This window comes from Halichoerus grypus, chromosome 7 (genome assembly GCF_964656455.1).
Source record: "Halichoerus grypus chromosome 7, mHalGry1.hap1.1, whole genome shotgun sequence".
Taxonomy (NCBI): domain Eukaryota; kingdom Metazoa; phylum Chordata; class Mammalia; order Carnivora; family Phocidae; genus Halichoerus; species Halichoerus grypus.
Window position 1 is genome coordinate 7,340,885 of NC_135718.1, and position 27,948 is coordinate 7,368,832.

Here is a 27,948-nt window from a genome sequence, read left to right on the forward strand (position 1 = left end):
TCCTTATTTTTCCAATTTCCATTAGAGACACCAGAGATAAGCTCCCAAAGAAAAAATCTTAGACCTCAGGGATTTAATGAAATTGTACTTTAGAATGCAAAAGAGATAAGCAGGAGATAAAAGGGAGGTTTATTCTAAGAGGGAAGCAAGTTAAAACAGAGAAGCCGCTAATAGAAATGTTTAATTTAAGCCAGGTCATCACCATCAATTTAGAAAAGTAACAAACAGCTAAGATTCAAAGAGAAGGGAAAGAACACAAACCAAATAAACACATAACCATTCTCAAATTATGAAAACTTAGATTCTTATGCTCTCTAGGTACAGTATCGTTCTGTTTGATTCACTGAAGAATTCAGAAGATCAAACAAAGTCAATTCTATTATTTTTGCTAAGGAAGAAAAAGCAGCTTAAAGGTGCTACTTATCCACTGCTCTTAATAAGCACAGGCAGAAAAGAAAAATGTTGAAGAGTAATCCTTACAATCAGAAAATAACACTGAAATACAGATTAAGTTCCTTGATAGCCTACACCTTCAAAATCTAGTTCTGTCTGGAGCACAAAAAAAATAAAAACTGTACATCACCTATTGGGACAATAAAATTGCCGGAACGTCCCTAAGATAACTACTAGCATATTCATGCCAATATAATTTTGAATATTCATACTTATATGAAAAATATTCAATATTTAAAACATACTCAAAATTCAATTCATACTAAACACATATTCAATATTTTAAAAGGTTCCCAGGATTCTACACTGGGCTTATTACTAACACTACACTAAAATGAATACTTCCTGATTTAATGCCAACTAATTTATGAAGTAACTTCCACAGCAAATTTAATAATTACTTACTTTAATGGCTGCCACTAAAGCCATTTTCTTATATCCCTTCTCAACTAAATATCATCCTGCCACCTATTTTTAACCAGAAAAGTGAAAAATCCTAGGCAGAGTAACAGAAGCTTTTGCCTCCCTTTCTCAGAGATTTTTCCTGACCTGAAAAGCTCAATCTTTGGCTTTGTATGTGTATTATTGTGTCCCTGTTTGCCAAGTCCTCACTCCATTTATACTGTGAACTCCGTTAAGAGGACAAATTCACTACAAGAAAGGCTATAATTTATTAGCCAAAATAAAAATCACACTTACTAAGGTTTTAGTTTCCATGCTATAACCTCCACCTTGCACATGGTAGAATAAAAGTATGGTTTATAAATCAGACCAAAGACAAGATTCAGTCTTCAAGCTGGCTCAGATTCTGACTTCCTCAGTAGACGCTACGGGCAAAGCGTGCTAAGTGGTTCTGACTGTGAATAGCTAGTCCTGTAAAGGAAACCAAAACTGAGTTTCAATGGAAGCCTGCTAACTTTATCCAGAAGTATTTATTTTTTTAAAAAGCCTTTATTTTAATCCTACTCATTTCTTTTAATAATGGACTACTGTATTTAGCACTTTAATAAATTAAATTTATTTAACAATAAAATTAGCTAACTGATTGGGCTGGTCAGGACAGGAAAGACATTTTTCTCTAAAGCCTTAAACATGTGTGTATATGCACTAATGGCATTGTTAATATTAACTTAGTAGTGTTAAGTCAGTTCCTACCCATATTACTTGTTATTACTGAAGAGAAAAAGGTGGTGTAAACCAAGTAAGCAGAAAAAGCAAAAAATAAATATGGCTTGTATTTAGCCTGAAGTCTTTTTCTCCTTCAGCAACTGTATTTTTTCCCTAACCCACCTTATTTATATTTATATTGCTTAGATTTTGAAATTTACTTTGTACACACGGATTACACACACTCTAACACCAGTCCAAAAGTGTGTTGAAGAGCAAGAAACTATAATCATATAAGCATCCATAAAATGGACACTCTAATTTAATGGCAATTTTCATATTCATTAGGCAGTTTCTTCCTTTAGTTTCTCAAGAATGAAATATAAATAAGTTGCTTGTGCTATTGGAAAAAAACATGATCAAGTAGAAACTTATGACAAGAACAAATGACGTAATTAATATATATCCAGGGCTACTATAAGTAATTTCAGTATTTCATTTAAAATATTCACATTCAAAACTTCATGCTTGCTTCAAATGACATATCAGATAAAGGGCTAGTATCCAAAATCTATAAAGAACTCATCAAACTCAACACCAAAAGAACAAAGAATCCAATCAAGAAATGGGCAGAAGACATGAACAGACATTTCTCCAAAGAAGACATCCAAATGGCCAACAGACACATGAAAAAGTGTTCAATATCGCTCGGCATCAGGGAAATCCAAATCAAAACCTCAATGAGATACCACCTCACACCAGTCAGAATGGCTAAAATTAACAAGTCAGGAAATGACAGATGTTGGCGGGGATGCGGAGAAAGGGGAACCCTCCTACACTGTTGGTGGGAATGCAAGCTGGTGCAGCCACTCTGGAAAACAGTATGGAGGTTCCTCAAAAAGTTGAAAATAGAGCTACCATATGATCCAGCAATTGCACTACTGGGTATTTACCCCAAAGATACAAAAGTAGGGACCCGAAAGGCTACGTGCACCCCGATGTTTATAGCAGCAATGTCCACAATAGCCAAACTGTGGAAAGAGCCAAGATGTCCATCAACAGATGAGTGGATAAAGAAGATGTGGTATATATATGCAATGGAATATTATGCAGCCATCAAAAGGAATAAGATCTTGCCATTTGCAACGACGTGGATGGAACTGGATGGTATTATGCTGAGCGAAATAAGTCAAACAGAGAAAGACATGTATCATATGACCTCACTGGTATGAGGAATTCTTAATCTCAGGAAACAAACTGAGGGTTGCTGGAGTGGGGGGTGGGGTGGGAGGGATGGGGTGACTGGGTGACGGACACTGGGGAGGGTATGTGTTCTGGTAAGCGCTGTGAATTGTGCAGGACTGTTGAATCTCAGATCTGTACCTCTGAAACAAATAATGCAATATATGTTAAGAAAGAAAAAAAGAAGAAGAAGAATGTAGCAGGAGGGGAAGAATGAAGGGGGGGAAATCGGAGGGGGAGAAGAACCATGAGAGATGATGGACTCTGAAAAACAAACTGGGGGTTCTAGAGGGGAGGGGGTTGGGAGGATGGGTTAGCCTGGTGATGGGTATTGAGGAGGGCACGTTCTGCATGGAGCACTGGGTGTTATGCACAAACAATGAATCATGGAACACTGTATCTAAAACTAATGATGTAATGTATGGGGATTAACATAACAATAAAAAAAAATTAAAAAAAAAAAATAAAAAAAAAAAAATAAAAAAAAAAAAGTTAAAAAAAAAAAAAAAAAAACTTCATGCTTGCTTCAGTAAGTCTTACTTTGATTATGTTTACAGGCTCAACTAAACAGCTTGTGACCTTACATTATCTTAGCTAATCTTCATGGAACTAATGTGCCAGCACAACATGTTTAAATGTCCACGTCTGACAAAAAAAAAAAAACACTACCATAAAAAAAATAGAGTCATTGTCGTATATGCCTGGTAAATAGCCTCCCTCTTTAAAAATCCAGGTTAACTAAGCAATACCAAAACCATGCTCCAAAGTTTTAAGGCAAGTGCATTATATTAAATAATGATGTATACGGTATCAATTCTATGGGAAATTGAGACTGTAGAAATACCGTTTTTTAGGAACTGAAAACTAAAACTCATTGGAGAGGATTATCTGAGAGCCATTTGTACCTGCTGTAATCAGTAAATGGAATGGAAGAGTAAAGATAACTTTGGCTCAACTATATGATTTTGCATTATTGAGATGAAATTAACACTAAGTACACGTTTTCTTCCAGATGTCAAAAATCCCCCCAAAAACATAAAATTTTTTTTAATAGCAACCAGCTCTGAGAATTAATATTATACACTGAAATAAAACTGTTACTAAATATCTCTTAAGTTAACATATTGTCATATACCCAAGTAATTTAATTTACAAGTCTAATTTTACATGTAACAGACTTCTAAATTCTATCCAATGAATCATACTTCAATTAATTGGTACAATAAAAAGCAAAAATAAAATCTGCACAATCTGGACCCTCTTTAAGGAGAACCAGACACAACTTCTACTCTTCAAACAAATATTCCTTGGTTCTAATGCAATACCAGCAATTCCCATCCTATGGACCAAAGAATCCATGAATCCATTTGTGCATCAAGCTCTACCTGTAGACAGACTCAATAATGTCTCCAAGTCTATCAAGCAGTCCTAAACTGATCAATGCTTTTGATTATATACTTCCCACTTGAAATAATAATAAAAACCCAAGTATTATGGTATATGGATTAATGATCAGGGGAAAACAGAGGCTAGCAACTGAACATTTTTTATACTGTCATGCTTAATAATGAATTAATTAGACCACATTTGTGAAGCATTACTAAACACTGTAGAAGAAATAGATCTCATTTAAAGGCAATTCCTCAAAATTGTAGCTACTCCACAACTTCTCCCAACCACCTACTAAAACCCTATGGAAAAAAAACTGGAGACGTGAAATAATCCTCATCATGTATAAACTCCTTAAGAAAGAGAGAAGCAGGGTGCCTGGGTGGCTCAGTTGGTTGCGTCTGCCGATGGCTCAGGATGTGATCTCAGGGTCCTGGGACAGAGCCCCAGATCAGGCTTCCCTGCTCAATGGGGAGTCTGCTTCTCCCTCTCCCCCTCCTCCTGCTGTGCACGCTCTCTCACTCAAATAAATAAATCTTCAAAAAAAAAAAAAGAAAGAAACAGAGAAGCCCATTTGCCAATTAGTTTCAAATGGTTAAGTCATCCAAACAACGGACTAATAGCAGTCCTTAGGGTTTTGTATTAGCTTTATTAAATATGAGTCTGTATTCAATAATATAAATATTAACTCATTAATATAAATTTTTGATATAAATATTAACATAAATCTATGGAAATTTATAAATGCTCAGAAAGCATCTTAGGGGAACACAGATGAAAGTTAAAATTAGGTTATTCCAAGCATGCTGAATTTTCAGGTTCTGTTACAGTATCACATGGTAATTCTGAACTATAGTATTGATATATAAAAAGTACTACTTAACTCTTAAGCCAAAAATCCCACACAGTCATTCCCCTCTTTTCTCCTCCACATCTTTCTACATCACTGTCCTTCCTCACAACAGTCAATAGAAAAAACAACTGGCCTTGAGCGAGATCCTGAAGATTGATGGTACAGTGAACCCTCTATCCATAAATCTGACGTCATTTCAGGGCTCCAATACCTTATCACATCCTACATTAAACCTCTTCTCTTCCTCTCACAGCAAACTCTTAACCCTGACTTCTCCTGTATCCATTAAGGACACCATGAGGACCTCTGCACCCAGCACAGAAACGCAGAATCCTCTTGAATTTTGCCTTTCCCCCCACCAGAGTCTCTCTGATGGTTTCTGTCCAATCAGTTCCTTTCTTCCCATTTCCCACTGCCATCAACCCTTCTCAGTTCAGGTCAGAACTACTCTAATAGCCTTCTAAGCGCCTTCCCTTTCTAAATCCACCCAGCTTACTGTTACCAGAAAAATCCTCCTAATAGCAAGGCACTCTTTCCGAAGCAATTCTGCAACTGAATGAACTCCCAACTCCTTCCAGTAGTCGCACACAACACCCACCTCACGGATTCGCTCCCAAACACCGCACACATACCCCAGCCTCATGCACGTACCAGCCCCACCCCGCCCAAATGATAGGCACTACCTTTACAAACACAAGCATAACAGATACACATGCTCAACTTGTGGCAAATCCCATCCCTTCTTTAAAGCTCAGGTCAAGTCTCATCTCTTGTGAGTTTTTTCCAAATCACTTCAAGTACACTCCAAACCATCACACTTCTACCGGCATTTGGAACTAACTGTATTTCCTCCTGGGGCTAGTTTCCAGAATATTGATTTGCGTGTGTGTGTTTCCTGTATTCTCAGTTTTCAATCAGGTAGCCAAGCTTTCGAAAACTGCGTCTTTTGTTTTTTGGGTTTTTTTAAGATTTTATTTATTTGACAGAGACAGCGAAAACTGCGGCTCACGGGCACCTGGGCAGCGCAGTCTGTTAAGGCGCAGACTCTTGGTTTTGGCTCAGGTCATGATCTCAGGGTCGTGGGATTAAGCCCCACATCAGGTTCCACGAGCAGCATGGAGTCTGCTCTCTCTCTCCCTCTGCCCCTCCCCACCCCCGTGCTTGCTCAGTGCGCATGCACACATTCTCTCTCTCAAATAATTAAAAAAAAAAAAAAAAACTGTGGCTCAGGGCATCAAGTGGCATGGAATGTGGACCAGCCCTATGTTTAGTAAAATCCACAGAACAAACCACATTGAGTGTACTGAAAAAAGACAGGAGTGGAGCTTAAAGCAATCTCAGGCAAAAAGAAATTTTAGAGGATGGGATCCACTCCTGTGGCAAGACCTCAGTAGACAATGTCCACCACTAACAACTAGGTACCAAACCATAGGCACTCATGAGCTGGTTAATTGTTCATGCCCTGCAATGTAAAGGATACAAGTCCTTTGTGTCCTGTAAAGGTCACAAAAACTTTTACGATCATTAAATACCCTCTGAAAGTACTAAATCTATGTGAAATTTTGTAAAAAGTAATCAAGAATCAGATCTCAAGGGGTGCCTGGGTGGCTCAGTCGGTTAAGCTTCAGCCTTTGACTCAGGTCATGATCCCAGGGTCCTGGGATCAAGCCCGTGTCAGGCTCCCTGCTTCCCCCTCTCCTTCTGCTGCTCCCCCTGCTTGTGCTCTTTGTGTCAAATAAATAAAATCTCAAAAAAAAAAAAAAAAAAAAAAAAAAAAGGGAAGCAGATCTCAAAAATGTGCTGCCCTTCCTCCTACAGAGAGATCGCAGTTATCGATGTAACTTACTTTATTAAACATACTTGCTAAGGTCCCTTCCCAATAATTTGTGGGCAAGCTGGACAAAGTAAATTCAGTTAAAATAACAAAATTAAATTAACACCTGCCATGGTGACCATGGTCTTACTAGCACTGTGCCTGATTAACTGAGCCCATTACCCATACAACTAGTACATCTAACTTCATTCCAACCAAACCTAAGTCCCTGAAATATAACAAAGAATATGAAGTTTACATTTTAATATGTGAACATTGCAGAATCAGGAAGAACTGTAATGAAAGCTACAATTCTAATAGTTTTTCTTTCAAACTACTTAGCAATCCACTGATTAGAGCTATAGACACAAAAATTTACCCTATGTCAGGACACCTGGGTGGCTCAGTCAGTTGAACACCTGCCTTCAGCTCAGGTCATGATCCCACAGTCCTGGGATTGCGTCCCTCATCGGGCTTCCTGCTCAGCAGGGAGCCTGCTTCCCTGTCTGCCTGCAGCTTCCCCTGCTTGTACTCGCTCTAGCTCTCTGACAAATAAATAAAATCTTTAAAAAAAAAAAATTTACAATATGTCAAAACTCTTGCACAAAACAATAGTAACGCTCTTTTAATCTACTCCCTATTTTTTTTTTTTTTTTAAGATTTATTTACTTGAGAGAGAGAGAGAGCGCGCGCGCAAACAAGCAGGGTGGAGGTGCAGCAGGAGAAGCAGACTCTCCACTGAGCAGGGAGCCCGGCGGGGAGTTCGATCCCAGGACCCTGAGATCATGACCTGAGCCAAAGGCAGTCGCTTAACCCACTAAGCCACCCAAGCACCCCATACTCTCTACTCTTTTCAAGAGGAATTCTACCTCTTTAAATATGCACTAGGGCTTTATCTGTAATCTTGCCTACTTCCTCTATATTCTTCAGTTCCTACACATATACACATACATATATACACACTACATATATATATACACACACAACCTATACACATACATCTATATGTACGTACATATATACACGCATGTATCTTGAACTACCATACTACCCATTTCAGCATGGTTCATTTGGACAGTTTCAGAGACTTCACAAGTCAATCATGCACACCCTATTATAATCCCAAACAAAACGAATGTAACCTAACAACCCACAGAAGTTACCAAAGGTCTACAATGCTCAGGGCATCTAATTAGATGAAACATGACAATGATTTTCTTAAACATGAATGGAAGTGGGTTAGCTCCAAGAGTGCATTATCAACCCAGCATTTTAAAAATAACATTTGCAAGAACTACAAAGATGCTACCTCATTCAGAATTTGATTTCTTTCACTATCCTATCTATTCTCTGTTCACACTAAACACATCAATCCCAATTAACAAAGTATCCACAGAAACCAAGAGTCATTACTATACCTAAGCCCAACTAAAGGCCATCTTTTTGCCAAACACTATGGATGCTTTTTGTGTGATATTTCGAGAAAGGAGGGGTACAAACTTGGAACTTTTAGATAATCAGTGAGTTCTGATGTAAAAGAAAGAAAAAGATAGGGGCGCCTGGGTGGCTCAGTTGGTTAAGCGTCTGTCTTCGGCTCATGTCATCCTAAGGTCATGATCCCAGGGTCCTGGGATCAAGCCCATGTTGGGCTCCCTGCTCAGCGGGGAGTATGCTTCTCTCTCTCCCTCTGCCCCTCCCTCCTGTTAGTGCTCTCTCTCTCTCTCTCTCTGATAAATAAAATCTTTGAGGGGCGCCTGGGTGGCTCAGTCGTTAAATATTTGCCTTCGGCTCGGGTCATGATCCCAGGGTCCTAGGATCGAGCCCCATATCAGGCTTCCCACTCAGCGAGAACCCTGCTTCTCCCTCTCCCACTCCCCCTGCTTGGGTTCCCTCTCTCGCTGTCTCTCTCTCTCTGTCAAATAAATAAAATCTTAAAAAAAAAATAAAAATAAAAAAATAAAATCTTTGAAAGAAAGAGAGAAAGAAAGAGAGAGAGGGGAGGGATGTGAAAAGCAGAGGGAACCAAATGGATGAAATATTCCAAGGCAAAACCAACTCAGAGCTACCATATATTTTTCCCAATACTTCAACTTTGCTCAAATTTGTTATTTTCCCTAACTTCCAATCCACTAAAGTTATTTTCATTGAAACACTTATTTATATGGGGTGCTTGGCTGACTCAGTCAGTAGAGCATGTGACTCTTGATCTCAGGGTTGTGAGTTCAAGCCCCACGGTAGGTGTAGAGATTACTTAAAAATGACATCTTAAAAAGAAAAAAAACTTATTTTATAAACCCAAGTTATTCACGAATGTTATTTATTAATAATGTAAAGTCATTCAACTCAATCATTTTTCTCATGATTCCTAGTGTAATGACTAACAGGAAAATAGGATGGGGATTTTGTAATTTAGGTTTACACTGCAGGGATAAGGAGAACAAGTAGGCAAAGGTTTAGCAAAGGGCAACCTGGGAAGGAATGCCAAAGACAGCAGAAGGCTAACGGCACTGCTTACCCAATCATTAGAGATGGATGAACGTCTAAGTCAACTCTGTCTTCCTCACAATTTTGTCGGGATCAGCCTTGTCCAACTAAGAAAACAGCTAAAACTTAAGCATTTACAGCATGCTACACATGTTCTAAGCACTGTGCATATACATTAACTACTTTAATCCTCAGAACCCTATGAAACAGGTACTAGTATTGTCTCCAATTTTAAGGACTGGAAACAGGAACAGAGAAGCTGAGAAACTTGCCCAAAGTCACAAAGCTACTAAGTGGCACAGCAAGGGATTCTGGCTCCAAAGTTGGTACTATACACATTACATAATAAATACACATTTATACTGCAGCCCATAGTCACTTATTCCAATTATCCAGAATCTGGACTATTAATGAATGGCAATGAGTTTCTCACTAAGCAGTCCCTTCCTAGATGACTATGACAGATTATGTTCAAATGAGAAAACTTAGAAAAACTTATTTAACACACATTAGGCTCCAATTTTTGCTTTTTAAAATTACACAGAATTGGGCGCCTGGGTGGCTCAGTCGTTAAGCGTCTGCCTTCGGCTCAGGTCACGATCCTAGGGTCCTGGATCGAGTTCCGCATCAGGCTCCCTGCTCAGCGGGGAGTCGGCTTCTCCCTCTGCCTCTACCTCTGCTTGTGTGCTCTCTCTTTCTTGCTTTCTCTCTCTCTCTCAAATAAATAAAATCTTTAAATTAAATAAATAAACAAAATTACAGAGAATATTCCCACAGCATATCTAGATTGAGACTACTACAAGATCTTTAAAAAGTTGAGCAATAAGCAAGACCTTACAAAATTATTTGTAAGGGGCACCTGGGTGGCTCAGTCAGTTAAGCGTCTGCCTCTTGATTTTGGCTAGGTCATGATCTCAGGGTCGTGAGACTGAGCCCTGCTTGGGACTCTCTCTCTCCCTCTGCCCCTCTCCCACCTCCCTCTCTTTAAAAAAAAAAAAAAGTTACTTATAAAACAAGATATACTGGGGTGCCTGCGTGGCTCAGTCGTTAAGCCTCTGCCTTCGGCTCAGGTCATGATCCCAGAGTCCTGGGATCGAGCCCCACAATGGGCTCCCTGCTCCGTGGGAAGCCTGCTTCTCCCTCTCCCACTCCCCCTGCTTGTGTTCCTTCTCTCACTGTGTCTCTGTCAAATAAATAAATAAAATTTAAAAAAAAAGATATACTAAATTTAGCATCTTAAATCGAGTAAAAAAAAAACCACCTGGGAATATTCACCATGGTTCTCTACTATAAAATACCTTAAGGGATTTTTTGGGTTTTTTATTTTCTTATTTTGTTTATTTTTTATTTTGTGTTTTTATTTTGTTATTTTATTTTATTTTTATTTTATTTAATCCCTGAGAAAGAAAATATTATTAAAGCCAGCCTGGGGGCATCTGGGTGGCACAGTTGAGCATCCTGACTCTTGCTTTTGGCTCGGGTCATGATCTCGGGGTCGTGGGATCAAGCCCCACAGTCTACTTGAGATTCTCTCTCGCTGTCCCTGCCCTTCCCGCTAGTGCTCTCTAATAAATAAATTTTGTTAAAAAAACAAAAAAACAGCCTGACTTCCCTTAAACTAATACACTAATCCAGATTACTAAAGAAATCACAGTATGTCGATTAAAATTATAGAAAAGGCTTCCATTTTCATTTAGACGACCGAAAAACGGAGGATCTCCCCAAATGACAGATGTGTATGAACTGCAGCGCCTATACATACGTGTCCCTTTTTTAAAGGAAAGCAAAGACTGTGAGATAGCAAGTAAGTCAATTTTATCTTAGAGCCTCAACTCTCTCACCTGTTAAAAAAAAAAAATGAATTAAGATAATCTTGAGAATCTCCATCCCACATACTAAACTGTAATTATCAAAGAGTCTCAATATTCTTCTATGTAAAGACTCACTTTCAAATCTTGTTTACTGAATTTTGCAAATACTCTATTTCCAGAAATAATGAAGCATTTTCTTAACTTTTCCCTCCTCCATTTGTTATTAAGTTCTGGTAGGCAAGCCCAATTTTTAAAATACATACTAATATTAAGTTAATGATCACTTAATAGATGTAAGCAGTATCAAAAATTTATTCTTAAAATAAAGCTATCAAACATTCATATACCATACCACCTATGAATTACTTGTGCCAAATAATAATAGTTATCAAACCTGAATAAGATCAAGCTTCCAGATCTAATTACCGGTTTACAGGATTATAGGGGAATAGAACTGATTCCATGGAGATGCAATCAGCAAACTCCTGTGTGTGGGGTTGTGTATTAAAATTTAAATACATGTTAAAAATTAACTTGAACACTGATTTGTTATTAAGAAATTATTAAAATTTTAAGGTGTGATTAACAGCGTGGTACCTATGCTCTTAAAAAAGTCCTTTTCAGGGGGCGCCTGGGTGGCTCAGTTGGTTAAGCAGCTGCCTTCGGCTCAGGTCATGATCCCAGGGTCCTGGGATCAAGCCCCGCATCGGGCTCCCTGCTCAGCAGAGAGCCTGCTTCTCCCTTTCCCTCTGCCTGACACTCTGCCTACTTGTGCTATCTCTCTGTCAAATAAATAAATAAATAAATCTTTAAAAAAAAAAAGTCCTTTTCAGGGCACCTGGGTGGCCCAGTTGGTTAACCATCTTGCCTTCAGCTCAGGTCATGATCCTGGAGTCCCAGGATCAAGTTCCACATCAGGCTCCCCACTCTGCTTCTCCCTCTGACCCTCCCCCTTCTCATGCTTTCTCTCTCTGCCTCTCTCAAATAAATAAATAAAATCTTTAAAAAAAAAAAAGTCCTTTTCAGGGCAGCTGCTGAGTGGCTCAGTTAGTTTAAGTGTCCAACTCCTGAATTCGGATCAGGTCAAAATCTCAGGTTTGTGAGATCGAGATCAGGCTCAGCACTGGGCATGGAGCCTGCTTAAGGTTCCCTCTCTGTCTCTCGTCTGCCTCTCACCCCCGCTCCCTTTCTTAAAAAAAAAAAAAAGAGTCCTTTTCTCTTACTGAAAATATTTACAGTGCTGTAAAATGTCTAGAATTTGCTTTAAAATACTAGACTGGGAGGAAGTAAGAGGAACATAAATGAAACAAGATTGGCCATGTGTTAGTATATGGGTGACACATACATGAGAATTCATTTTTCTAGTCTATATATATATGTGTGTATGTGTGCTGGAAGCTTTTCATAATGAAAAATTTTAAAATCTATTAGGAAGGTAAAAATGCTGTTCAAGACTGAGAATTAAGGCTCAGACTATTAGAAAAAGAGCAGGAGGAGCTCCTGAGTGGCACAGTCAATTAAGCAGCGGACTCTTGGTTTCAGCTCAGGCTGTGATCTCAGCGTCCTGGGAAGGAGCCTCACGTCGGTCTCTGCACTCAGCATGGAATCTGCTTAAGATTCTCTCTCTCCCTCTGCCCCCGCCCCCCACGCGCGTGCTCTCTTCTCTGAAATAATAAAATCTTAAAAAGAAAAGAAAAGGAGCAAGAAGCAGTACACTGTATAATATTCAGACTGCTACTCAAACCATGGTCCAGGAGCCTGTAATAGTCTACAAACTGTTTACCAGTCTGTAGAAAAATTGACAGTAAGCATTTTCAAACTTCTGTAGTACTTTTACAGAATAATTTTATGACTATTGAGTCTAATAATAAATAAAACATTTGTGTTTGAGAAGCAATGTTAAAACATTTGGAAAACTTACAAATACAGCTTCTTTCTACAACTTGTAGGTACAGTTCATAAAATAAAGAAAATCTATCAAAATATGAACCAAAGTTTATTTCATCTTAAACTTGCACAGGTGAATAACACACAAACTTCAGAAAACTAAAAGTTAAAAAGTGATAAAAAACCTGTCTTTCAATGTCTCTCATGAACAAAGATGCAAAAATCCTCAAGAAAATATTGGCAAATCAAATCCAACAATGTATAGAAAGAATTATACACCACAAGCAAGTGGGGTTTATTCCAGATATGCAAGTCTAGCTCAATGTTCAAAAAATCAATTAATGTAATCCTTCATATCAACACACCGAAAAAGAAAAAAACCACAAGATCACACAAATACATGCAGAAAAGGCATTTGACAAAATCCAACAACCATTCATGGAGTGGGGGGTAAACTCTCAGCAAACTAGAAATAGAGGGGAACTTCCTCAACATGGTAAAGAGCATATACAAAAAACCCTACAGCTAACATCATATTTAATGGTGAAAAACTAGAAACTTTTCCACTAAGATCAGTAATAAGGCAAAATATTCCCTCTCCCCATTCCTTTTAACATCAAATTGGAAATTCTAGCTAATGCTGTAGGAGAAAATTTAAAAAGTACACAAATTGGGAAGAAAAATAAAACTGTCTTTATTGACAGATGATAGGACTGTCTATATAGAAAACCCCAAAAAATCAACAAAATGACGCCTAGAGCTAATAAGTGATTATAACAAGGTTGCAGGATACAAGGTTAATATACAAAAGTCAACTGCTTTCCTATATAACACAATGAACAAACGGAATTTGAAATTAAAAACATTATCACCATTTACACCAGCATCCCCCAAAAGTGAAATACTTGGGTATAAATCTAACAAAACACATACAAGACCTATATGAGAAAAACTATAAAACTCTGATGAAAGAAATCAAAGAGGAACTAAAGAAATGGATTATTATTCCATGTTCATGGAAGGGCAGACTCAAAACTGTCAAAATCTCACTTCTTCCCAACTTCATCAAGAGATTCAATGCAATCCCAATCAAAATGCCAGGAAGTTCTTCTGTGGGTATCAACAAAGCAACTCTAAGTTTATATGGAGAACCATAATTTCCAGAATAGCCAACAAAGTACTGAAGAAAAAAAAAAACAAAGTCTGAGAACTGATACCCCTAACTTCAAAACTTACTATAAAGCTACAATAATCAAGACAGTGTGTTATTTGCAAAATAGACAAGTCAATGGGATAGAACAGAGCCCAGAAAGAGACCTACAAATATAGTCAACTGATCTTTGACAAAGGAGTAAAGGCGACACAATGGAGAAAAGATGTCTTTTCAAAAAAAAAAAAAGAAAAGGCACTGGAACAACTAGACACCCACATGCAAAGAATTTACTCTAGACACAGACCTCACATCCTTCACAAAAATTCACTCAAAATGGATCACAGACCTAAATGTAAAATGAAGAACTATAAAATTCCTAGAAGACAAAATAAAAGGATATCTAGATGACCTTAGCTATGGCAATGACTTTTTAGATAAAATACCATGAAAAATACTTTCTGAAGTATTTCTTACTACAATTAAAAACTTCCACTCTGCAAAACACACTGTCAAGGGAATGAAAAGATAAGCCAGAAAATAGGAGAAAATATTTGCAAAAGCCCTATCTGCTACAGGACTGTTATCCAAAATATACAAAGAACTCTTGAACTTTAACAATAACAAACAATCCAATTAAAACATGGGCAAAAGATCTAAACAGACAAACCTCACCAAGGAACATCTACAGATGGCCAATAAGCACATGAAAAAATGCTCAACATCCTAGGTCAAGAGGAAACTGCAAATTAAAATAACAATTAGGTACCATTACACACCTATTAGAACGACCAAAATCCAGAACACTGGTAACACCAAATGCTAGCGAGGACATAGAGCAACAAGACCTCTCATTCATTACTGATGGGAATGCAAAATAGTATAGCCACTTAGGAACAGTGTTTGACAGTTTACAAAACTACACATGCTCTTACCATACAATCCAGCAACTGTGCACCTTGGTATTTACCCAAAGCAGTTGAAAACTTATGTCCACACAAAAGTCTGCATACAGATGTTATTCGTAACAGCCAAAACTTGCAAGCAACCAAGATGTCCTTCAGTAGGTGCGACACATGATCTGAGGTGAATGGATAAACTGTGGTACGATGAAATACTATTCAGCACTAAAAACAAGTGACGGATCAAGCCATAAAAAGACACAGACGAACCTTAAATGCCTATTACTAAGTGAAAGAAGCCAATATGAAATCACTATATACTGTGTAATTCCAACTACATGATACTCTAGAAAAAGCAAAACTAAGGAGAGAGTAAAAAGATCAGTGGTTGCCAGGGGTTGTGGGGAGGGGAGAATGTCCAGTCAGAGCAAAGAGGATTTTTAGGGTTGTGAAAATATGCTGTATGACACTATAATGGTGGATACTTGTACATTCTATGGGTTTTGACATATATAGAATGACAACACTAAGAGTGAACCTTAACGTAAACTATGGAGTCTGGTTGATAATAATTCATCAACTGTAACAAATGTACCACTCTGTTGTGATTGATATTGGGGAAGGCTATGCATGTGTTGGGGCAAGGGATATAGGAGAACTCTCTATACTTTCTGCTCAATTTTGCTATGAACCTATACCGCTCTAAAAATAAAGTCTGTTTTTTAAAATCTGCTTAATGCTTCTTTTTAAGTCACTAATACACAGGAAACATTTTCTTTAAAAAAAAAAAATTAGGGGTGCCTGGGTGGCTCAGTCGTTGGGCGTCTGCCTTTGGCTCAGGTCATGATCCCAGGGTCCTGGGATCGAGCCCCACATCGGGCTCCCTGCTCGGCGGGAGGCCTGCTTCTCCCTCTCCCACTCTCCCTGCTTGTGTTCCCTCTCTCGCTGTGCCTCTCTCTGTCAAATAAATAAAATCTTTAAAAAAAAAAAAAATCAGCTCTCAAAGAATGATAGTTTTAAAAAGGCTACAGTAACTTTTGGTTTGAACCTAAAGCTGTTCTAAAAAATAAAACCAAATTTGAAATATAGTCACACCTAAAATCTTAAATTAAAAAAACAAAAAGACACAGAAATTAGTATGAAAGGCTCCCAGTGACCAAATCTGGATCAACTTGAGCATCACCATAAACAATGACAATTTTTTTTTTATTTTTTTAAGATTTTATTTATTTATTTATTTTAGAGGAGAGAAAGAGAGAACAAGCAGGGGAGGAGGAGCAGAGCGGGAAGGACATGGAGGGGAGAAGAATCCCTCAACCACACTCCACGCTGAGCATAGAGCCAACCAGATGCGGGGCTTGATCCCAGGACCCTGAGATCATGACCTGAGCTGAAACCAAGGGTCAGGCACTCAACAGACTGAGCCAGCACCCCGACAATAAAGATTTTAAAACACTGACTAAAATAAAAATCTGTAAGTCTACACAGACACTGATAAACACACAAATAAGTAAATAAGAGAAAGCTCCTCCTTACAGTAAAAATCCAACTAATAAATGCAAAAAGTAACTGGATTAGAAAATCACCCTTTGGGGGCGCCTGGGTGGCTCAGTCCGTTAAGCGTCTGCCTTCGGCTCGGGTCATGATCCCAGGGTCCTGTCCCAGGTCCGCAAGGAGCCTGCTTCTCCCTCTGCCTGCAGTTCCCCCTGCTTGTGCGCACTCTCTCTGACAAATAAAATCTTTTTTAAAAAATGACAAAAGACTGCAACACATAATCTGAGATTTTCTTTTGCCTTTATAAAGAACATTAATGGACTAAGTGCCAAATTTGAGTAAGATTTATAGAATCTTGGGGCACCTGGCTAGCTCAGTTGGTAGAGCATGCAACTCTTGATCTTGGGGTTGTAAATTCGAGCCCCATGTTGGGTGTAGATATTACTCAAAAATATATAAATAATAAAACCTGCATCTTAAAAAAAAAGATTTGTAGACTCTTATTAAGAATTTCATAATATCATGCAATGTTAATTTCCTGTTTTGATCATTATATTGTGGTTATGTAGCAGAAAGCCTGTGATTTTTAGGAAATATACACTGAAATACTTAAGGATAAAGGGGTATCATGTCTGCAACTGATTTTCGAACAGTTCTGGGGAGAATATATATTTGTTATTTATATATATCCACATCACACAATAAATCTTACTATTTACAAAATACTTGCACATACATTATTTTTATCCTGATAAAAACCATGAAATAGGTATAGAAGAGTCCTTTTATCAGAGAATAAATCTGCCTCGTATACCCTAAGCCTTTCTCAAGAACTAGCCCTTCTTTCCATCCCTATCACCAAGCCCTAGCTCATCATTTCTTTCCTCAACTATTTTTCTAACTGGTTTTCCTACCTTCTTACTCCACATCTCTACCAGAGTGGTCAAAAAAGGAAAAGAGGGGCACCTGGGTGGCTCAGTCAGTTAAGCGTCTGCCTTCAGCTCAGGTCATAATCCCAAGGTCCTGGGATGGAGCCCTGCATCGGGCTCCCTGCTCAGCAGGGAGCTTGCTTCTCTCTCTCTCTCTCTCTCTCTCTCTCTCTCTCTCTCGCGTGCATGTGCGCGCAAATAAAATCTTTAAAAAAAAAAAAGGAAAAGAAAAAAAAATCTGATGTTGCTGTTCTGCAGCTCTGAAATTTTCAAGAGCATCCTACCAAAGTTAAAAATCCTAAACAGGGTATCAAAGGCCCTTCCTGACAGGTCTTTTAAGTATCTGCTCCACCACAGAAACACAAACACACACGCGCTTCAAGAATATCCTACAGTATTTTCCTTTAGTGATTTACTAGTGCCTTTCACCAAAGTGTTAAGGTGAAATCTACTTTAATCTACTATGGACAGATCAGTTCCATCTCTTGATATTTATACTTATTTCTCCCATATACAGGAAAATGTACTGCACTTCTTTGACGCAAATTCAAGTCCCTCTCCACCTCTTACTGAATCTCGGATATTGGCGAAATGATTAAGACCCAAAGGTCTTCATTGAAAAAAATTACGCTAATAATGCCACACCTGTCTTTAAGTAGGTACTAAAACCAATAACCTCAAGATCCACATCCCATAATTAATACTACCAACAATTGCCAGCTTGAAATAACACCACCTTAAATTATGTATGGAGATTTAGGCCACAGAACACTTACATTATTTCCCTTAATCCTAAGAACCCTCAGGTATTCTCCCCTAAGATACCCTAGAATCTCCCTGAGGTACAAGTATATTCATTTTAATGACAAGGAATCCAGGGCTCCAGGAAAAGTAAAATGACTTGCCCAGGGTCACAAAGCTTTAAGAAGTAAACCCCAAATTCTGACTCCGGTTTTTTCTCATTAGTGTACCAGAGCCTTCCAGGATTACACAAACATTTCCCCAGAATAAAACATGAGTATTAGGTGACAAGACAGGCTGACTGTAGCCACTGTCTCTAGCTACCACAAAGCACGGACACTGACACCACCTCCAAAACAAGTCCCAGAATCTTGATCTTCCTCCAGAATCCCCTAGGTGTGAACCCCTAGTCCCAGGCACCATCAACTCTCCTGTCGATTACTGAAAAGCCTCCCCACTATTCTCACTGCTTTCTAATCTATCCACCATCCTTACATAGAAGCCAGATGGATTCTTTAGAAATGTAAACCAGATCACAACACAAGGATTTAAAATCCTCTAATGGCTTCCCAATCCACTCAGAATAAAATTAAAAGCAGCCTTTCTTAAAAATCTCTACATAAAAATGGAGTTCATTCTGTTCCCTTTTACCAGCAAGCTCGATCTCACGTTAAGAGTTTTATATTTGAAATCTCTCCTGCCTTGAACGCTCTATCCCCAGATTTTCATATGGCCAGCTGTCGTCACTGAGATCTAGGTTTAAACACTACCTCCAAAGAAAGATTTTCCCTGACCACTCAGTCACATCCACCAAATCACCCTGCTTGCGTTATCTGCATGGCACTTACCACTATCTGGTTTTTTTCCTTGTTTGCTCCTAGGCTGCCTCTCCATACAGGAATGTAAATACAAGTCTTGTTCACCTGGGTATCTCAACATCCAGTATGGTTGCTTTTTGAACAGTGACTAGGTCATTATTAAATGTTTTAATTTCAGTAGGCTTTGTAACAGTGTTTTATATAATCTACTTTTTGAAAATCTTAAACAACTTCAGAACACACAGTAAGTGCCCAAAAATTAATCTGCTAGATGAATTTATATAAAAACAATGCCTTCAGATTTTCAACTTAATAAATATCCCCCATATATCCCACCATACACACAAAGAAAGACAGAGACGGAGGGGGGAGACAGAATTCTCTCTTCCTATCTGTGAAGATGATCCATACTGAAGAGGATCACTCCACCTTTCTAATTCCCAGCCCCACAATACTAGCTCTGGGGAAAGTGAGGTAAGGACTGGATAGGAGTGCCTCAGCAACCTCATCCACATGCTTTAGCTATCCTGAAGCCTCTGCTGGTCCTTAAACAGGACATGTAAGTAATTTTCACGTCTCCATACCCTCACACACAGGTTTACTTCTGCACCGGACGCTTGCCCCTTCCCAACCCCCATCTTACCCAGTTTCAGAAACCTATTACTTCTGCAAGGACCAGCGTAAATGTTCCCATCTCTGTAAAGCCCTTCCTGACCCATACCTAACCTGTGCTAATTCACTCACTTCTTTACCACTTCATAGTACTTAGTTTTGTGAATTATGGTTTGTTTCCAATGACTGCCTGTGGAAAATTCACCTTTATGTCTCTATAAACAGTGTTTGCTCTGCAACAGTCACTTACTCATCATTTAGGAAATAAAAAGCAACAAAATATTCTACTGGTATTTACTGAATGGATAGCATTTCAAAAAAAATTAGTCAAAAATTGCAAATTACTGTAGTTCCCATGTGAAAACAAACTTTAGCTTCACTAAACACCAAAAAACGAGTTTTTATAATAAAAATTTATAATAACATATTACCCACCCTGACCAAAAAAAGCAAAGGATTTAGCAGTGCTTTTGTTAAAAATCACAGAAATGATGTCCTCCCTTCAGAATCCCAATCAAAGTGTACTGCTGCAATTTAACAGAGATACCATATGACCCAGCAATTCTATTCCCAGGTATATACCCAAGCGAAATGAAAACTTATGTCCACCCAGACACTTGTACACAGTTATTCATAGCAGCATACTTCGTAACGGCCAAAAAGTAGAAACAACCTAAACGTCCGTCAATCAATCAATGGATAAACACAAACAAAATGCGGTATATCCATACAATATTAATTATTCAGCCATAAAAAGAGTACCAACACATATTAGTTACAACATGATAAACCTTGAAAACATTATGCTAAGTGAATGAAGCCAGACGTAAAAGAGGTCATATTGAATGACTGATTCCACTTACATGAAATGTACAGAACAGGCAAAACCATAGAGACAGAAAGATTAGTGGTTCCCAGGAACTGGGGCAAAAGAGGGAATGACTGGCTGATGGGTACAGTTTTTGGGGTGATGAAATGTTCTGGAGAGTGGTGATGGCTACGCAACTTTGTGAATACACTAAAAACCAATGAATTATATACTTCTTTTTAAAAGGGTGAACCTCAGGGCACCTGGGTGGCTCAGTTGGTTAAGCGTCTGCCTTCGGCTCAGGTCATGATCCTAGGGTCCTGGGATCAAGCCCCAGGTGGGGTTCCCTGCTCAGCTGGGAGCCTGCTTCTACCTCTGCTTCTGCCCCTCACCCCCATTCCCCAGCTCACACAGGCACTTCTCTCTCTCAAATAAATAAAATCTTAAAAAAAAAAAAAAAAGTGAATTTCATGGTATATGAAATAAATTTCAATGAAACGGTTACTTTAAAATTAAGAAAAAAAGTGGAAAGATATGCAACTGATTCCCACAAGCTTTATGCCTGCAAATATTCTTTTATTTACGTGCATTCAAGCCACATAAAATTTTGACTTACCAAATGGTGAAAAGCCAAAATTATGCTGTGTTGATTAAGGAGAGAGTGAGACAGCCTGCCCTCAATATAGGAACTATAAAAATAAAGGAAATTAGTTTTTTCATTACTGAAAAGTTAAATTCACTAGGCAGCTGAAAAATTATCAACTTTATATTCAATTTACCTGACCAACATCCATTTTAAAATTCAAAAATTCAAAAAAAAAATGTTTTTAAAGATTTTATTTATTTGAGAGTGAGAGAGAGAAAGAGTGCGTGTACACAAGTGGGGGGGCAGAGGGAGAGGGAGAAGCAGACTCCCCGCTGAGCAGGGAGCCCAATGTGAGACTAGATCCCAGGATCCTGGGATCATGACCTGAGCAGAAGGCAGACGCTTAACCGAATGAGCCACCCAGGCGCCCCAAACTGATGGCTCTTGTCAAAAATTGCATCTTAACCAAAATACCACCCTCCCAGAAAGCAAAGAATGCTTACTGATCCAGATTTCTCAAGTGGTAAAATTACCGGTATCAACTCCATGGAAGTGCCTTTTACAAATGCAAATAGCCTACGTAAAAATGCTTAATATGTTTGGAAAGTTTGTTAACAGACTAACTTCAGCTTCGATTTATGCTAAAAAGGTTTCTGAAGCTTAAAAAACAGTTTTTATGTAAACTACTTTCTAAAAAAAAAAATCAATTACAAGGAAAAAATGTTTTGATGAACTGGAAGAAGAGGACACGTTTCCACATACATGCAATGGATAAATCAAGATTGTTTACTGCTAAGAGATTATATATCCATAAAATACCAAGCCTCCTACTCACACACACAACAGAAACATTTTCCGACTACATCAGCACCCACCCATGTACTATATAATTATACATGTTATCCTTGGTATACGAAAATACTATGGACCGGCTTGTTTGTGTTTTCTTCCAACAGTGTTGACAGGTAACAGTGAATCACACATTCTCCTGTGTCTCATCCGCCTCGTGATCAATGACACACACTGCCAACATCTGAGGTTAAGGATGCAAACAGACTACAGATTATTTTCTCCTTCTCATGATGCTAAATGCTACCTGTAGACAAACATGGAATGACCTCCCTTAGTGTTACTGGTGCCAAACTCAAACCCAAGTAACTGCACGAGACTCAAATCTGAAGTAAACTACAGAACTGCAGTACTTATTTTTATTTGAATGATACATGATCATTACCAAATCGTTGCGCATTCTCTACAGGAAGAAAACCACACTAATAATAGAAATAAACATACTGACAAAAAAAATTTAAGAGACAGACATAACTTCAAATATTTTATTTCATAAATCATCAAAATCCCAGAAACCTCACAACTTAGAAGACTACGAACAGCATATCCTAGAACACTTCTATAACCAAAAATACTGTCAGATCATGTATCCATATTTCAGTGCTGAATATACGGTCCTCACAGAAAAAGAATTCATACCCATTTCTCAGAGGTCTTAAAATCTAATTGGGAAGTAGAATAAAAACATAAAAAGATATATTGAAATCCAGCCTAGCATATGCTAAGAAAAAAAAAAAAAGAAAAGTCCCACACAAAAAAAAGAAGTGAATAAATCCCTTGAGGTTGTAGTCCGAAAGGCTTCTCAAGAGACAGGACTCAACTGGGCCCAAAGTAAAGAGAATATCCATGAATACTGCGGAAGAGGGTTTCAAACAGAAAAAAAGGCACAAAGAAAGGCCAAGAGGAGGGACTTCACAGCAGCAACTAACAAGTTAGTTTGGCTAGAACTAAGAATCCACAAAGGGAAGAAAAAAGAGTTAAGACTGAAGTGGATCAGGGCCAGGTTACAAAGAAACTTCACCACCACACCAAGAAGCTTAAACCTTACTTTGCATGTAATGAGCGTGCTGGAAGTTTTTATGTTGTGAGTGAGGGGATGAGAGTGTTAAATTGTTCAAGATATTATTTACCCAAAGCATAAGCAAGCACAAATATTCCAAATGAGACTGCACATCACTGGGAGAAAATGTGCTCAGAGCCCAGGCCTAAGAGTTTATTACTGGGGGAGAAAGGAGGCAGCAGCAATGCTCAAATAATAAAATTTAACCAAGTTAAATAAAAACCTAAGTGCTCTACTTTTCCAACTCCCATTTAAAGTTTCCACTTATTATAAAAGCAATGTAAGGGTAAAGCACACTGAACAGCCCTCACTATATCAATTACACATAGTAGGCAATTTACCTCAAATACTGTACAACTGGGTCGTGAGTTCCATAACTGTTTTAACCCTTAGCCCTTAAATGTGATATGCCGTAACCCTTATCAGTGTACAGAGGCGGATTGGGGCCGTAAGTTGAGAATACACAACCAAGAATGAGTTCATCATACTAACCCAGGCACATTTCAAGAGTAACTAAATGAGTGTCTCAACGCTCTGAGTGTCTCAATATTCTGAAGCATTAATAAAAGGTGTTGAAACATCAACAGAAATAAAAATCCCTCATGACATTCAACTATCCTCCCCAAAGATTAAAATGTGTCAGTACTGTCCTCTTAGTTTCCCTAATAGCCCAATAAAACCAATGTCATGAAATTTTAGTGTAAGTGAATGCATATCTTTGAATTACCTCATTTAATTAATAATAACCAGGAGACGAGATTCAGCTTTATTTTTCACAAACACAGTTTATGTGACTTTTCCAAGGCCCTTGGCACAAACCAAGATCAAAAATTTTTATGGTTTCCCCTGGCGTATGATTTGTACACTGAGTCATCCATGTTTGATCAAAACAGGGGTACCCTTGAGGTCGCACGAGTGATAAAGTCAACTAGAAGACCACAGGGAGAAGAACCACTCATTATATAAGGTTCCCAAGACTTAAGGGTTTCTCAGCTGTATTCCTAAAACAATATTGTCGTACCTTAAATGTACTGACAATACCATAAATCATACCGTGAGGAAAGAGACCAAAATACAGAGTAGAGACGATGGCCCTTAACCTGACAGTCCATGGAGTTAATGGAAAAGGACAGAAATCGACAGAAACTCAAAATTCTCAGTCAGAGTGTTTCAAAACACCAGTGTATCTCAAAGATAATGGGCCGGTTCAAACTTCCAGGGTGATCCCAAACTGCCTGTCCCTTGCGCTTAACGCCAAGTATTCATTACAGTCCTTTTGTCTGTGAAATAACCCATACCAAACCACTGCGGAGAAAATAACAAGATACTTGCACTGAACAACTGTTACTGCGAGCGAGGGGTAGACAATCCGTCCCCTAGTTCCAACTCCTCCTCCCCAGCCCAGCCCCGTCGCCCCCACCTCTATTTTCGTAGAAATGGCACCAACCGGAGGCCACCTTGGGAGGCAGAGAGGAAGCGGCTAAAGGGCCGAAATACAAGTTTGGAGACCAGCACCAACTTGTGGAGATGGAACCAAGTATTACGGCCTATTGCAGAGCAGGAGCGAAGCCCCACTCACCCGCCCGTAGGTGGCAGGAAAAGAAGTTGGGGGGCGGGAGGGGGGAATCTGGCGGAAGAGAGGTGGCAAGGCAGGCAGCGCGTCCAGCCGCGGCTGTTCGATGGTCGGTAAACAAGCGCGGCGGACCCACCCTCCCAGAGCCCCGGGCCTGTCCCCGCACGGAGAAAGCCCAAGATGCGAGCGCGGCGGCGGCCGACCGGGCCCCTCGCCTCGCGTCGCCTCCCCTCGCCCGCGACACCAACCCCAGGGGGCGCGGGCGGGCGGCCCCGGAGACCCGGCGGCCCGGGCGCCTTCAGGGAGCGAGGGGCCGAGCAGGCCGCAGAGGGGGCCGCGAGGGGCCTGCAGTGGGGCGCCCTCCCGGGGCCCACTTACCTGGCGGCGGCAGCTCCTCCAGCTCCTGCTCCTTCTCCCCGTCCGATGCTCAGCGCCCGGCGGCGGCGGCGGCGGCGGCAGCGGCGGCGGCGACTCCCCGAGCAGCCCGCGGCGACGAGCCGAGCCCGGCCCCTCTCCGCCTCCCTCAGTGCCGCCGCCCGCCCCGCTGCTGCCGCCTCCGCCCTCTCCCCTCAGTCAGGACATGGTCTCCGCGGGCCCGCGCGCGGCTCCCGGCTACCGGGGGGCGGGGGGCAGGGGGCAGAGGGGGCGGAGAGCAGGCGCGGAGGCGGGGGGCGGTCGGGAGGGAGAGGGGGGGAGAGTGGTAGGGGGTCGGCCTCCGGCGCTGCGGCTCCTAATGGCGTCGGCGAGTGGCCCCGGAGCCAAATAAACCCCACGGCGAGCAGCACAACGTCAAGGCCCGACCCCGCCGCTCGCCGCCCTGTCATTGGCCCGGAGGCCGCCAGCGGCGCAGCCAATAGGCGGCCGCCTCTTTCCGGGCGCAGGAGGCGGGCCGCGGAGAGGTGACGTCATGCCCGCGCCCGGCCCCGATTGTGAGACAGCTGCCGGCCGGGCTGCGGGCCCTGGGCGCTTTGCGGGGCGCGCCGAGAGGCGACAGGGCGGTGCGACGTACTCGGGGCAGGGGGACGCAGGCGACGCGCCGGGGGCGGCCCCTCGGCTGGCCGGCTCCCATTGCCCTGTTTGTGCTACCGATTCGCCCGACTTCCAAGCCCAGCCCTGGGTCTCAGGGCTCCCGAGTTATTCAGTGACAGATTCTGCCTCGCTGTAATACAAACTCTTTATAAGACATCTGGGAAGATCAATGTTTAGGGTTTTACAGATCTATTTTTTACAATGTCTATTTTTTTACGTAAACCCTGCCTTCGAGGCGGCTATCCATTTCTATGTGTGTATGTATATGTTTGTATGTTACATACGTACAGATGTGCGTGATGAAGCCGTGGAATTCTATGCCAATTCTATCGCAAAATAAAATTTTTTTAAATCTAAGCCATGGAGACTTTGCTTTCCGCTCTCTTCTACTGTCTCCTAGCTCTCTTACGGTTGCCTTTTCTGTAGCAAGGATTACCTTTTCTGTAAATTGTAAATTTAAGGCAGAGGCTAAATTACAACCCTGGAAAAAGTACTGCCAGGAGAGTTCCCAGAGCCCAAGTCTCAAACAGAGTATGTTCTGTGGTGATGTATTTTGTATATTTCTTCTTTTACTTTAAATATGGCCAAATAGTTAAGTCATTTAGCCTTGTGCTAAAAGCCCGTGTGTCAAATTTTTCCAGCTGGAGAGCTTTGTTTTTCTTAGTGGGACTTGGCCTTGAGTTTTTCATACTTCAAATTTGTATTTCAAGAATCTGGAAGACCATAAAGTGCAGCAACTCTTTAAAAGTTGTAGACCTCTTTAAGTTATCTGTTGAAGAACTATAGCACTGTCAAAGGTCATTAGCAGTTGTATTGGACACCTCAGCTTCAATAGGAAGGATTATTGAGAGTTTAATTGGATTTGTGAAACTGGGAGACTTCATTTAGTCAAACTATTCATGGTATTATTTTCATAAAAAGTTAAGGCTATGTGTATAGCCTTACTATGGCCACTAAAGAATAATACCTTGTAGAGCTACCCCTCACCAACGACCTTTGATAATGTTGGTATACTTTATCCTCACAGCCATTCCTGTGACAGAGATTTTCAACAATCCTCATCTTCCCAGAACATTATTTGGTCAAAGACTTGTCAATAAATTGAGTTTAAACGGCAACAGTCATTTGCCTACAAAACTTAACACATATTCTCAAACACATAATTAAACAACTGTAGATTAAATTAAACAGCACATTACTATGTAAGAACAAATGGTTCAACCAACATTTCGCTTTGAAAGTATTTTAAGAGCTTCTGAGTACCTCCAGCTTCCCCTTCCTGGACCTCAGCTGCAAACCACCTCACCTAGGAGTCAACAAGAACCACAGAATTCGGTGTTTTTGTTTAGTTTGAGTTGTAGTTGATTTTGTTAAGGGGATCTTCTTGGGGTAAGGCTTATGAACTCTTCACTCAAGTTAGCAAACGTAAAGTAAGCACCATGTGCCAAGGAATGAGAAGTAGACAAAGATGAGTAAGACACATTCTGTGTCTGAAGGACTACAGCATAGGAAAGAGAGCAAGACAAAAATAACCATAATTATAATAGGAGGTGGAATGTGCTAAGTAAATTCAAATGAAAATTACCTTGTAATTGAGAGGAAGAGCAAATCCAAAAATGACTCTATGTTAAAGCTGGAAAAAAGTATGCACTATTTAAAAAAAAAAAATAAAGTTCTTTTTATTAGAACTCTTGTACTAAAGTGTAGGGACAGTATAGTTTTGTTGACAGTTTGTTTTGGCTTTTGGGTGTTTCCCAAATAACCCGTAGAAAATAAAATTTCCATTTTACTTATTGCGAAGGTCTTGAATGCCAAATGATGCATCTGTACTTAATTCCTTTACTAGTTCAAAGCCATGGAAAGGTTTTGGGCAGGAAAGTGCCAATACTGGAGCTATATAACCTGGAATGTCTGTGGGACAAACTAGGGTAGAACTAGAAACAGGGACAAAGAAACCAATTAAGAAATAAGACCCCAAACCAAAGTAGCTGTTGGAATGGAAAGGAGGGACAGACATGAAATAAGGTGGCAGGAGAAGGGTCAGGGTTTGCCAGTGTCTGAATCTGAAGCAAAAGAACCAAAAGTCTGAGAACCCTGGCTGATAGTGGGATGGTTAACAGTGTGAAACACGGGAGAGGAACTAGAGAAGAGGAGATCAGGTATGTCCAGATCCTGGGCTCAGGAGGAAATGTGTAGCAAGCAGGGGAAATGCTGGTCTGAAATGTGATAAGCCAGAGCTGAAGATAAACGTCAAGGGCCTATCTATGTAGAAGTGACCACTACAGTCATAGGAGTAGGAAACAAGAACTCTAAAGGAGGAGAAAAGACTGGTTGAAAAGACAGCAGATTAAAAAAAAA

General features: G+C 40.0%; 1 protein-coding gene across 3 annotated transcripts in view; it reads right to left on the reverse strand.

Moving 5' to 3' along the window:
• ZRANB1 (zinc finger RANBP2-type containing 1) overlaps positions 1-25,323 on the reverse strand; it is a 62,624-nt gene extending 37,301 nt beyond the window's left edge. The window contains exon 1 of one of the 3 annotated variants that reach the window (XM_036103067.2): positions 24,940-25,323. The gene's annotated coding sequence lies outside the window, so the exon portion shown is untranslated. Of the gene's footprint in view, positions 1-1,152; positions 1,172-24,939 lie in introns of those variants that run through there. The other 2 variants (XM_078076998.1, XM_078076997.1) reach the window with 2 other exon arrangements.
• Positions 25,324-27,948: the final 2,625 nt, after the last annotated feature.